The sequence below is a fragment of the Schistocerca nitens genome, chromosome 2 (genome assembly GCF_023898315.1).
Source record: "Schistocerca nitens isolate TAMUIC-IGC-003100 chromosome 2, iqSchNite1.1, whole genome shotgun sequence".
NCBI classification, from domain to species: Eukaryota; Metazoa; Arthropoda; class Insecta; order Orthoptera; family Acrididae; genus Schistocerca; species Schistocerca nitens.
The window spans coordinates 814,458,122-814,464,121 of record NC_064615.1 but is presented as its reverse complement, the minus strand read 5'-3'; the positions used below and the strand labels follow the sequence as shown (position 1 = coordinate 814,464,121).

The 6,000-nt window shown below is 41.9% G+C and overlaps 1 protein-coding gene across 1 annotated transcript in view; it reads left to right on the top strand.

The window, feature by feature from the left end:
• Positions 1–1,031: 1,031 nt before the first annotated feature.
• The window catches only part of LOC126234651 (suppressor of lurcher protein 1-like), a 652,665-nt gene continuing 647,696 nt past the window's right edge, over positions 1,032–6,000 (top strand). The window contains exon 1 of the mRNA XM_049943382.1: positions 1,032–1,297. The gene's annotated coding sequence lies outside the window, so the exon portion shown is untranslated. The remainder of the gene's footprint in view (positions 1,298–6,000) is intronic.

Here is a 6,000-nt window from a genome sequence, read left to right as displayed (position 1 = left end):
ATCCAACGAAGCTAGTAACGGTTTTATGAGGACTACGAGAAGAGCGGAAGATCTTAAGTCGCAGATGACCTCCTGCGTAGCCTGGACGAAGCTAGGAGGGTCAAGTGGAGGAACACCATTGAACAAGTGGATTTTAGAAGCTCTAGCAGAAAAGCATTGAGCCTCGTGAAGAAACTAGGAGACTTATCATTAACATGTAGAGACACACACAGCTCCCTCTTGAAATTGCGATTTTTTTTCAGTAATTTTAAGTTGACAAATTATGGCATGGATGAACAGAAGCCGCGCGGAGTAGCCACGTGGTTTGAGGCATCATGTCACGGACTGCGCGGCGCCTCCCGCCGGAGGTTCCTGTCCTCCCTAGGGCACGAGTGTGTGTGTGTTGTTCTTAGCATGAGATAGTTTAAGTAGAGTATAAGTCTACGGAGCGGTGATGGTTCAAATGGCCCTGAGCACTATGGGACTTCTGAGGTCATCAGTCCCCTAGAACTTACAACTACTTAAACCTAACTAACCTAAGGACATCACACACATCCATGCCCGAGGCAGGATTCGAACCTGCGACCGTAGCGGTCGCGCAGTTCCAGACTGTAGCGCCTAGAGTCGCTCGGCCACTCCGGCCGGCACGGACCGATGACCTAAGCAGTTTGGTCTTGGTCCCTTAGGAATTCACACACATTTGAACATTTTTGACAAACAGGAGAACTGAGCGACAGATTTTTCTCTTCAGCTAAAGTCCGACTTGCTTTTGGACAGTTAAAGCGCCATTGCAATACTATTCGAGATGTCCTTGGTCACTCAGATGAGTAAAATGAAAGCAGTCGCAAACGGAAGCATTTTTTTCGTGCCCCAGTCTGGAAGTAGGTAAGCCGCAGAGTGAAGGCGCCACGGGTTGAGGCTGCTGTGAGGGAAGTAAGGCAGAGACGGCGCGAATGACATGGACTGCGGCCGGCGCATGCGCCGTGCACGCAGCGACGCTGGTCGGCGCGCCGAGGCGGCCGGACGGCAGTAGCCGCCGCGTAGCGCACCTGTGAGGGCGCTCTGCCGACCCTGCGCGCACTACGCGCGGTGAGTACGCGATCGCACGCCGCGCGCGCCACGCTCCTTCATCCACTGTCAACACCGTACTCCATATATTCGAAACAGGGTACAGAAGCTGGCTTCTGGTGTCTTCTCTACGCCAAAAACGTTCTCTTACCGACAATGAAGCTTGTTTACTTTTGCTTTTCTTCTCTCTATTACGTCAAATAGAGACACCTGTGTAAATTCATGAAGACTATGCTTAGCTTAGAAAAAGGTAATCACAATGACCAGTGGTTTACAATAATTGTTCCGTATCTGTAGGGGACCCTTGTCCTCGTTAACGCAAAATAGCTCTCATGAAACATACTAACTTTACTTTTTCTGAATTCTGTTTGTAATACAATTTGTGGATGAAACAGAATATATATAAAAATCATTCATTACACCGTCCGACACTCCAGTTCGTCCACCAGCTGCCCGATGCTTTCGCGCCTATTAACAATAGCAGTATCAACGCGTTTGCCATAAGGTGTATTACCAAATGAGATGGAAGAAGTATACTTTATGCCCACCACAAAGAAAACCGTTAACCTTTCTTAACTTTTATTAACAACATACTTTCTAAACGATGTATAGGTAGGAGTCAAAACCTGACAATACCCTTTAGCATAGTCTTAGCAATACCAACTCATTTTCCGTACAGTATACATGGAGGGTACGAGTACTTTACGACAAAAGCAAAAGGAAATTTAAAAAATTCAAATTTCTTTAATCGTCATTGACTTTGTTTCACAGCATACTTGCTAAAAACCTTCAAGGGTGCAATAATGGTCCTGAGTCTCAAAATATGAATATGACATTTGTTGTGAAATGTTACTTTCACTGAAAAGTTGGAAACATTTACGGAATCTGGTGTAAGAAATCAATAAAAACAATAAATATTTTTCCAGCATTTTAAAATACAATCTGCTATGCTAGATTAGAATATTTTCAGAAGTGTAAAGTAACCCACCTTGGTATTTGCGACGCTTAACGAATTTCAGGGGAAACGTGCTACTCTTCTTTGGATCTGCTGAATTTTATCTTTCAGTCTTATTTCGCAGTGATCCCAGTCAGGTGCTGGTCGGACGAAGGTTTTGTAAGCTAAGCCATTCTTCGGTGGACTACACTTCCTGGGGATTCTTCCAATGAACCAATGAATCTCAGTCTATCATCTGCCTTTTCTACGATTACTTCCATGTCGGCGTTCCACTTTAAATCTCTCCTTGCGCATACTACCACATACTTAGTGGCTGTGACTGATTGAAGTGACTGGTCTTTCCCTCCATTTGTAATGACATTTCGGCTATAGTGAGAGGTGTTATTTATACATTATCAGTCGACGAAAGGCAAAAATGAAAATCTGTGAAAGGATATTTACTAGAGTTTAGAATCTAGAAAAAATGCAACTTCCTCAACTTTTTTACCTTTTATGGTCTAGTAATGTACAAATTATGCTCCTTTAATCTTCATTACAGATATAATGATTCTGCAAACGCCGTTAAGTGATCGAGACGGTTCAGTCTGCAGAAACCAAAAATGTAGAAAAAGCCAGGAAATTTATTTTGTTTATTAATATATACTAAACTTTGGTTGCATCACTAAGAATGTGCGTCTAGTGAAACTGAAGTGAAATGCTAAATGTTGTCTTGATAAAATGGAGGTAACTGTTCAAACATTTTGTTAACCCGTCTCTTTATTCGCTCTTCCGCAGTTCTTCATTTAAAATTGTACTCTTTTTTACGATTGCATTAAATTAGCTGCTAGTCTCGCGTATAACCAAAGAGAGATTGATTAATATATATTTTTTTAATCTTCTTCCTCTTTTGATAACAAATGGAGCTGAGGCTGTAGTAGTGATAAAGGTACCGTAGGAAAATATGTCATGAAAATCTCTAAACATTTCTGTAAATCAAGGAAGGAAACAGCGACGCCCTGTACCAGGGGCGAATAAAACAGCGTTCATTCAGTGGAAACTGCATAGAAAACAGATCTCCACAGGAGTAGGCTTCTGCGGCCGTTGTCACTTTTAATAAAACTCTTCGGGCTATGTGACCGCGCTGACAGTATGTAAAATTCTCGGACATTTCGGCCGCTGTTGCAAAGTCAGCAAAATACCCCGAGGAAAGCCATTTGTCACATCCGGCGAAACATCGGACTGTTTTGCTTATTGACAATGCGGTCACATCCCCTGAAGAGTTTTATTGAAACTGTACAAATGGATGTAAGCCATTCCGCAGGTTTCTTGAACGGCAGCCTTACAGAGAAAGAGAAAATTGTGAGAAGCAGCCTCCAGACTTTCATACCTAAATCAAAACTATTACGTGGGCTCAACACATTTATTTTGTGTACAAATTCATCAGAGTAGCTCACACTTTTTCGCCCTATTGCGTTACTTATGCGGTGTAGCCAGTCTCTTACTTTCGTCCTTTCTTTTATCTTCTGTAATTTATGTGTGTACTGTCTTGTTCCATGAATAGCTAATTTTAGCTTTCATGCCATAAACATACGCATCACACAGCAGACATTAAAATATTGCAAAGAACTTCAAGCAACAACGACTCTCTAATGTCCATATTTGCTAATACCATAATTTAATCTTTCGATGTCCGTCATGGGTATGTGTCTATGATAGCCGTCGCTGCGGCGACCATATGTAAGGACACTTTGAATTTAGCGTCATTTAATAGGAATGAAAACCCGTTTCGATGTTTACCATCATCCACTTGAATAGTTCATCTCACTTAGTTCTCTGTACATCATTTGGTAAGTATTGGGCTTTTGCGGTTAATGATGCGAATGAAATTAGCGGTACTTTGGACGAAAGTAAAGAACGTAATGCTCAAAACATTGAGTTGCAACTCACCATTCGCACGGCAACAATACAGACTGAGCTTCTTGCATAAAATCTAGATAAAACCTCTAGTTTTCGTCGAAATTCTCCCACTTCATTCGTGAGGAACAGCTGGCAGCTATTACTTGACAAAGAATTTGGTGGGTTTCATCGAAACCTCAAGAGTTTTACCCAGATTTGACACTACAAATAAACCAAAGATGTTTTACACGCAGATGTCACAGCGATAAACCTCTATATCAAGAATCCACAGGCTCTTACAAAAGATTGTAGCTGTGTAAGAAACTTCGGCCGTCATGATATATGAAACTAAGCATCTTAAACACGTAGCGATATATGACTGGTTTCTAAGTAAAGACTTAGTAACCATACACGTACATCTAAGTGTAAAATGAACTGACTAGATCACCGAGAGTCTTCTGTACAATACTGGTTGTCTTTCGTTAGCCATGAATGAGCAACATAGTTACAAGTTCTAAAATAAAATAATTTGAGTTTGAATCTTTTTTTGTGCTAAAAGTTGGCAGTCTTATACTACCACACTCAACGTAAATTTCTTTTAAAAGTATAGCGAAGTTATTGTAACTTGGAACAAAATCTAAAGGTATAGCCAGAAGAAAAGCCTTCCAAACATGAAGCGTGGTAAGTTTGTTACGGAGTACTTTTGTTTCTTAGACTGTGTTTAGAAAAGTCTTAGTATGGCTCCAGCAGTCCTTAAAAATACAAAGAGTCGCCAGTAGCCCCATCGAAGTGTTAGCCTGAAAATTTTCGTACACAAGGTTATTGAAATAATTATTTCGTGACACGTAGCAATGATCTGTATTTGTTTCCAGGTAATACAAAGTCTCATGTTCTAAAATATCCACAAGAGATACTTTTAATTAACGGTCCAGTTTATAGTTTGGCAGATGAGTTAAAGTACAGCGAAATATGCGATGAATGAGATAATACTTGTGTGGTAAGTGATTTAAAAAAAAAAAAAAAAAAAAAAAAAAAAAAAGGCTCTAAAGGCTCTAGGCACTATGGGACTTAACATCTGAAGTCATCAGTCCCCTAAACTTAGAGCTAATTGAACCCAACTAACCTAAGGACATCACACAAATCCATGCCCTGGGCAGGATTCGAACCTGCGACCGTAGCAGCAGCGCGTTTCCGGACTGAAGCGCCTAGAGCCGCGCGGGCACAACGACCGGCTAAGAGATTTCCAGAATGAGTAGTTCTATGCACTGCATTCATTCATGAGGTGTTCATTTACTGTCTCGCTTGTCTTTGCCGACTCGAAAACAGTAAGCTCTACGTGTCTTGTAGTTAATCTGCACTATTTTAATCTGCACTTCTACAATAAAAGAGAATAATGAACGTTCTTTTACGAAGAATATGGTGTAGTTGACTATTTCATTGATTACATTCCAGAAGCTAGCCTGAACTATTATCAACTAGGTTAGTGATTGTACTTTTAACAGTGGCTATACGTCTATCAGGTTTTTTTCTATAAAAGCATGTTGGTTCAATTCAGGATTCCAATACACCATATCATTCCCCACTCTTTTGGCTTCAAACCCGTTTTTCAGCACAAACGTCGTTCAGTGCGACAGCCTTCCACCATCTTTCTAGAAGGGCCTGTATGCCAGCATGGTTCCACTCCACTGGCAGATGTTGGAGCCAACATCTCACTGCGTCAATAACCTCTCCATCATCCGTGTACTGCTTCCTGCAGAGTGTATCCTTCTTTGGGCAAAAAGGTGAAGTCGGAGGTTGCGAGAACCGGGCTGCAAGGTGGCTGGGGAGGAACATCCAATGTTTTGTGAGCGCCTCTGGGGTGCGTAGACTCGTGTGAGACCTTGCCTTGCCGTGGAGAAGGAGGGGTTCGTTTGCGATTTTCTCGCGATAAACACGCTGAAGTTGTTTCTTCTATTTCCTAGGGGGGGGGGGGGTTCACTTAAGAGCTTTTCGTTACACCATGAGGGAGGACATCGAACAGAATAGCCCCTTCAGTGTCCCAGAAGACCGTCCTCATGTCTTTATCTGCTGAGGGTGCAGCTTTGAACTTTTTCTTCCGAAGAGAGATCGTGTGGCGCCGCTGC